The sequence below is a fragment of the Microcebus murinus genome, chromosome 7 (genome assembly GCF_040939455.1).
Source record: "Microcebus murinus isolate Inina chromosome 7, M.murinus_Inina_mat1.0, whole genome shotgun sequence".
Lineage (NCBI taxonomy): Eukaryota > Metazoa > Chordata > Mammalia > Primates > Cheirogaleidae > Microcebus > Microcebus murinus.
In genome coordinates, this window is record NC_134110.1 from 40,728,077 (window position 1) to 40,736,319 (window position 8,243).

Genomic DNA, 8,243 nt, shown 5'->3' on the forward strand with positions numbered 1-8,243 from the left:
ATATGATAGAATAATACTCAGCCATAAAAAAGATGAATTAACACCTTTTGCAACAATCTGGATGGAATTGGAGACCATTATCCTAAGGGAAGTATCTCAAGAATTGAAAAATAAATACCACATATACTCACTATTACATTGAGACTAACCAATGAGGATGTGCACAGAGGGAAGTAAAACTCAATGAAAATAAGTGATGGGAGGGGGAGGAGGGGAGCAACAAAAACCTACCTAATGGATACAATGAACACTATTTGGGTGATGAGCACAACTTTTGCCAGGACTCAAGCATTACAAAAGCAACCCATGTAACGTAAAACATTTGTGCCCCCTTAATATTTTGAAATAAAAAGAAAGCAAATATGTTCCTTGAAGGAATAATGGTAGGAATGGTATTTGGCCTGTGCTACTTTACTATGTATATAGAAAAAACTTGAAGTAGAATGAGCTGAGGAAGTGGGAAGAGAGAGAGGTAGGAAGGCAGGCTCCCTGTATCCATCCACCCTAGGTGTCTACCAAAACTTCTAGACTTGCACTGTACAATATGGTAGCTTCTGCTCACGTGTGGCTATTTTAATTTTAATTAATTAAAATTAAGTAAAATTAAAAATTCAGCTCCTCCATTATATTAGCCATATTTCAAGTGCTCAATAGTCATATAATGTTAGCAGCTACTACACTGGTCAGTGCAGATACAGAGCATGCCCATCAAATTTCTACCGGATAGCACTGACCTCGTGACTCACATTGAAGGGACATATCATATACTTCAGAAGTGATGGGCTTCAAAACGAACTAAGCACATTATGCTAGAGAGAGAGTAGTATCTTGAAGCCTTTTTTTAGCTTTGATATATAAAGAACCAAGAAGCAGATAATTTTGGTTTTTTGTCACCAAATAACCTATATGGAAAAAGAGCAAGATGGGTCACAGAGAAAAATATTCAGACAAAACAAGCCAGAGTCTTCTTCCTTAGCAACCCTAAATGAAACAGTTCACAGTAGGCACTAAATGAAAACTAATATTAAAACACATTTTGTTCTGTAGAGCTACTGACTATAACCATGGAGTGTTCACTCTATGAAGTTCTCATGGCAGAGGGGAATCAGCTTCTCACAAATTTCCTCTGTCATCTTTATTGGTTCATTTGTTGGTGCCTATAATAGATTTTCTACATTCTTTTTAAATTTTGTTGTTGTTGTTGTTCCTCTGACTGGGTAATTTCAAATGCCTGTCTTCAAGCTCAGTGATTCTTTCTTCTGCTTGATTGAATCTACTGTTGAAGCTCTCTATGGAATTCCTTAGTTCTTTGTTATCTTTGTAAATTCCAGATTATAGAACCTCCATGTGTTTCATAGATAGAGGAGCCACTACCTGACCATAAGAATTGTATGAGAATCTGAGAATTGAAATTATAGAAGCTAGTATTTTTGTGGGTTTTTTGTTTTGTTTTGTTTTGTGCTTGTATCTAACCCAAATTCAAACCAAGGTCTATTTGACTCAGAAACTCAGATTTTTAAACCATAGCATGTTATCTCTATAAGGAGGAAAAAAATATCACGAATGGATTGTTTTAGCCAGAAACATATGCAAGGAAGGCTGCTATGGCAGGACTCTCTATATTATTTTGACAAAATTGGGGAACATGTAGCCTAATAGTAGTTAACAATAGACTTCAGACATTTATGATTTCTTTGCATCTCAGTATCCACTTCTGTAAAGTGAAGAGTTAGGACCAAATGATCATAGATTCTTTTCAATCTTGCATAATTGTTTAATACCCTAGATTTCTATAAAGAATTCAGTGTGAAGCCTTTGTAAGTAGGGGTTGCTTTATTAACTAGTAAAGATGGTTTTATAGGCACATATTATTTTGGTGCTAAGAAAGGACATTAGTGCACATTAGCTAGCCACAAAATTGATAGTTAACAAATTGACTAGCCAATTTCTCCATTGAATTCTAAAAGGTTGTTTTAAATTAAAAAAATAAATTACTAAAAAAGTCTATAATCAATTTTTGCCAGATTCATCCCTTGAATAATTCTTGCATATATGTGTCATCTTTGAGTGCATATATTATTTTTTGCCCCTCCCTTTTCCCCCAAGTTAAACATGTTTATGCTTGAAGCTGTTTTGTGAATCCCAAGAAAGCATTTGAAGAAAATTAAAAATCTCTGCCAAAAACTATAACCATCTCTGAGCTTGGTCATAAACTTTAATTGGAAAACTGATATTAAGTATGTATCTTCATTACATTTTGAAAGCATGAATAATATATGTAATCGTCCAAAGGCTAAGCTATGAACAATCCTTTATTATTCAACTATAAATGAAAGTGCATTGTATTATCAGCGTCCAGTTTCTTTGGAAGAGCAAGAAAAAAGCATCTGTTGAACCTCAGCTGGTGATTTACAATCCCAAACATCTTTATTCGCAAGCCTAAAAAGCAGGTTGGTAACAGTTGCCAAAGCAGTTGCCAAGACAACTTATCCCTGGATTTAGTATTATGGCATCAGGAAAGACGCCTACGTGGAATTTAATTAACTAACGCCTCATCCTCCTTAGCCAAAAATGGATGGAATTTCTTTCAACTCAAAGTTCATAAAGAATGAGATTCAGTGGATTCAGGGTAGAATTAGGTACACAAGATAGACACGTACACAGATAGACACACTCACAGATGCTATGTAATTATAAAATGATAAGGGTAATCTTCAGGTGAGGTTGATAAAAAATCTGCTTCAGTAGTTCATATATGTTTATTGAATGAATGTGAATAAATATTTTCTTTCTTCCTCTCTATTTGCAACAGGGAATAGGCAGTTCACAAGAAAGTTAACTGAAACAAAAAACTAGCATCAAAGGAAAGATAAATCAGATATAAAATTGACAGAGATTTTAGAATTACTAGGACTATGATTCATAATTAGTTATGAGCTTCCAGCTAACCGTGGCAGTAATGGAAAAGGAACAAATTGCATAGCTTAAATTATTCTTCACACAAGGTAGTGCTTCTACTATCCTAAATTCTAAAAGAAAACATTGGAGGGTGGGAGCATGTGGCTTGAAGACCATGTGTATTTTTGACTAGCAATATAGAATTCATGGTCTTCACATACTTTTTTTTTCATTTAATCTTCACCACTAATACCCAATATCTACAGAGTTAGCTGAAAGTGCAGTACAACTTTTGTTTAATAGTATTAATTAGGATAAAGCTGGATTATACTTCCTCCTCTCCCACATGCTGCTCCCCTAAATTAATGTCCAACCTAAAGTGCAAGATCTGGAATTGAGCACCAAACTTTCACCTTCTGCAGGTAGTGATTCCATTTCCCTTTGGGGGGCACTTTTTCCCCCAGAAAGGGTAATATTTATGTAATTTTCCTCATTCTTTGGGAATTAAAGATATATATTATGAAAGCTCTGTATTCACATGCTAGCAATTCCAGAACTGCATAGTGTTTTGTCCTTTTTTAAACATATTTACATACTTTAATCCTCACAATGAATAAAGGCAAGTAGGTAAATACTTATTTCCAATTTGTACACATTAAGAAATCTTGGCTCTGTTAGTTTTCTGACTCCTGCTCTAGTGCTCCATACTTATATATCATTTATTCAAGCACATAATCTGGCAACTACACCATAATTTACATACCTCCAGGATATTGTTTATTTAATGAAATTAGTCATTGGCCAAACAGGAAATCAATGACAATTTCAGAATATTTCTAATTATCTGCCTCAGGATATAATTTTGAACTAATGAAGTCTAGTTTGTCTATTGGGTAGTGTTAACCTTCCGACTTTGTTCTTCATTTTCAAAGTTATTTTGGCAATTTTAGGTCCTTTGAAATTCCATAAGAATTTTAGAATCAGCTTATCAATTTCTACTAAAAAAAATCCTGCTGGAATTTTGATTGGGATTGTGTTGAATCTTTAGATCAATTTGGAGATAATTGACATTTTAACAACACTGAATCTTCCAACCCATAGAAAAGCTACATCTCTCCATTTATTTAGGTCTTCTTTAATTATTCTAAATAATATTTGGTAGTTTTCAATACACAAGTATTTCTTATCTTTTTTTAGATCTATCTATAAGTATTTCATATTTTATGCTCTTCTAAATGACATTTATTTCAATTTCTAAATATTTATTGCTAATATATTTAAATACGATTGAGTTTTGTATACTAATCTTATATCCTGCAACTTAGCTAAACTCAGTTATTAGCTCTAATGCCTTTATTGTAAACTCCATTGGACTATCTACTTAGACAATGAAGCCACCTGCAAATGAAGACAGGCTTACTTCACCATTTTTCAGCCTGGATGCATTTTTTTAGTCTTTCTTTCCTAATTGCACTAGAGAGAACCTCCAGTACAATGTTGAGTAGAAGTGATGGGAGCATAACCCTGTCTTGGTCCTGATCTTAAGTGGTAATAATTCTTTCACCTTTAAGTGTAACGTTAGCTGTAAGTATTTCATTGATGTTCATTATCAAGTTAAATCAGTCCCCCTTTTTTTACTAGTTTGCTGGGAGTTTGTACCAAGAGTTAATGTTGCATTTTCCCTTACCTTTGTGCAGTTTTCTCACAAGCATGCACTGATCACTATTCAGATGAAGACTATAGGGGCAATCATCTGCAGTTTTTCAGGGTTCTGTGTGTTGCTCTTTCTCCTCCAGCACTTTACCCTGTGAACTGTAGCCTCTTCAGCATTCTCAAACTTCCTAGTTGATTTCCCTAAAGCACAGAGCCCACCAGGCTCAGCCTGAGTCCCTTTCTGCCCGCAACACAACCTGGAAATTATCTCACGGCAGTACGCTGGGATAATTGTAGGGCTCAGTGCATTTATTTTCTGTCTCTCAGGAATTATTGTCACTATCCTGCGGCTTCAATTTCATTGTGTTATGTGTTTTGTCTACTTTGTTTTAATTGTTAGTGCAGGAGAGTTAACATAGCCCCTGTTACTCCACCTTGGTTGGAAACAGCAATCTCTCCTGGGCCATTTTTAAACATGCATTCTTAGGGCTTACTTTATACATAAGTCATGTGCTAATCATTTTTGAGAGTTCGCATATTTTCAAAACTCTCCACTGAATTTCTTGATAATCCTATTTTGTGAAGTACAGGTTAAATGCCTATTTTATGTCCAAGGAAACCTGAGATCTGTGGGGCAAGTTTTAAAGCATGACTAGAACCACGGACCATCTAGCCTTGACTTTGACGACTCTCTGGCACATGCACAAGCAGTGTCAGTGTCTGCTGCATTAGAGCTGATGCTGGGAAACCTAACTTAGTTTTTACACATTTAATTAATGCTTAATCATCTAAGCATTGGAACAACTAACTGTAACAGAAATTGAGATGCTCAATAGAAATGGATGCTTCTTGCACTGTTGTAAAGATCACAGGCTCCTACCAGATGAGAAAGGAACAATGATAGTTCTATTGTGCGTTAGATGTGATAATCTTCCTAAGAAAAAAGGCATCATAGTTTTGATACAGTGAATATTCACCAGGTTTGCTATTCTCTCTTTTTTATATATATATACAAGAAAGTGTTCTTTATTTTTCCCCCTTTTATTTCATCATATTATGGGGGTACAAATATTGTAAGGATTACATATATTGCCCCTGCCACCCCTCCCTCTCCCCGACGAGCCGGAGATTCAAGCGTGTCCAACCCCCCGGTGGTGAGCACCGCACACACTGTGTGAGTATACACCCTCCTCCTCCTCCCCCCTCCCGCCTGCCACCACCTGATAAAAGGTTTTTTTGTTTTTTTGTTTGACATTTTGGTTACATTGTACATCTTTGCCTCTCCCTAAGAAGGGTTAGAGGTATGCCCTTCCCCTCCAAAATGCTCGCCACATCTAAGATGCTATTCTCTTTTTGTCTTTTAAGTGTTACCGAATACCTTTCCAAAGTAGCACCACCTCAGTATTGGTGTTTCCCAACGGTATTGGTTGTTCTTAGAAATGCTTTAAAACACAGCTGTTAGTGATCACCTCCTCCCTGTTGTCTCATTGCAAAATTCTGGGCAACTTCAGTTGCTCCCATTCCTCACTGCTTATTGTGCAGGGCACGTAGCATTATTTTAGCCTTCTTCACAGTGCACAGAGAACGTGTGTTTGTATGAATAACACTGTATCAATATAGCTTCATGTGCATTTTCCCAGGTAACTCATTTCATGGAAATTATTGATTTGGTATATCCATTCTTCCTTTTTAGTTATTCTAGAAATATTCAGAAATCTAAAATATATGGTAATATGTATTACATAATATGAGTATGTAATTACAAATAAATCTATGATTACATAATTTAACTATATATGTTATATGAATGTAGATTTATTTCTTCTTCTCTGGAATTCTGCCTGGGAATATCCAAAAAACAGATAACTGAGTTATATTAAGTTTAAATTAATATTAAACAGCATTAAGTTGGCAAGTCCCCTGTTTCCTGTGCTACCAAACTTTTTATCCCATGGGGATCTAAACTGACTTACAATGACCCAATATGTGGGAAATTGTTTCCACTTGGGGTTCTTTCAAACTGAGCACACCCTGACATTACAGCCACAATTCCTTGGGATTGTTCTCGTGCCCTCTGACACCACTGATTTTTAGGAAGCCGAAGAAAATCATCCTTGGCGGGGCCTAATCCCTCCACAGAAATGTTAACTCACAACGAAATTTTATTCCTTTGTTCTTCAGATCATCTTCTAAATTATTCATAGCCTGTCAAATTTAATGTATAAACAAATAATGGGATTTTGTTAGAGTTCAACAGTTTGATTTTCAGCCCCAATGCCATATTTTAACTGTGAGGTTTGACTCTGAGGATTTAAAAAGATGGGTTGGCTAAGTGTACACACACAGCCTGAACTAAGACTGTCTCACCAATCTCAGTCGGGTCTTTGATCACACATGAACTCAGTTGACGATGAACTCAACCTCCTGCACTGAGGTCCATGAACATATTAATATGAAAAAGGCATTAGAGAGCATCTAATGCTATATTTCTCAGATTAATGGCAGCAAGGGAAGGGGATAATTAGAATGACCTGGGGCAGTGAGGAAGAACATAGAGAAGCCTTGAGCACATAAACTGTGACAAGATCCCCAAGAAGATCCTTTTTATCCTTTCACAAGTTTCGAGTCACTGATCTAACCATTATTTTACAGCCGTGGCTACAATTCAAACTATCTGGGGAGCTTTCACAAATCCTTACTATCCAGGTCATGTCACAGACCAAATCAGAATCTCTAGGTTGCAACCAGCACCATGACTTTAAAGAATCTCCTGGGAGAGGCTAGATCCACCGAGAAAGTGAGACTTGCTAACACCGGAGTGAGTACCCAACTCCCTTGAGAGTGGCTGAAAGGAGAGTCCCTCCCACCTTTCGCTAGACAGCTCCTCAATTAAGGATAGCTGTTCCCTCGAGGAAAAGTATTATGTTTAAATAAATAGTTTTTTAATTGTGGTAAAATACACATAACATAAAATTTACCATCTTCGTCATTTTAAGTTTATAGTTCAGTAGGGTTAAGTACATTTCACTTGTTTCACAACACATCTCTAGAACTTTTTCATCATGTAAAATGGAAACTCTATAACCATTGATACCAACTCCCATTTCCTTCTCCCCTCTCCCCCTGGAAACCACCATTCTGCTCTCTGTTTCTATAAATGTGACTACTTTTGAGATCTCATATGAATGAAATTATATACCATTTGTCTTTTTGTGACTGGCTTATCTCACTTAGTATAATATCCTCAATGTTCATCCCTATTGTAGCATATGGTGATATCTTCTTCTTTTTAAAAGTTGAGTAATATTCCATTGTATGTATATCCCACATTGCTTTATCCGTTCATCTGCCAATGGACTTTCAGATTGTTTCTACCTTTTGGCCGTTGTGAATAATACTGCAATGAACATAGGTATGCAAATATCTCTCCAAGATTCCTCTTTGAATTATTTTGGATATATACCCCAAAATGGGATTGCTGGATCATATGGTAATTCTATTTTTAAGTTTTTGAAGACACGCCATGCTCTTTTCCATAGCTGTTGCACCATTTTACATTCCCACCAACAGTGTACAAGGATTCCAAAAAATAGGGAATACATTATGAATTTCCATGTCATCGTCGCATGGGAGCCATGCTAATCTTCTCTGTATCATTCTAATTTTAGTGTATGTGCTGCAAAAACAAGCAC

At 36.1% G+C, this 8,243-nt stretch overlaps 1 non-coding gene across 1 annotated transcript; it reads right to left on the reverse strand.

The window, feature by feature from the left end:
* Nucleotides 1-8,136: 8,136 nt before the first annotated feature.
* LOC142872024 (U6 spliceosomal RNA) lies at nt 8,137-8,243 on the reverse strand. Its single transcript, XR_012920272.1, has one exon. It is a non-coding gene; the product is annotated as a U6 spliceosomal RNA (small nuclear RNA).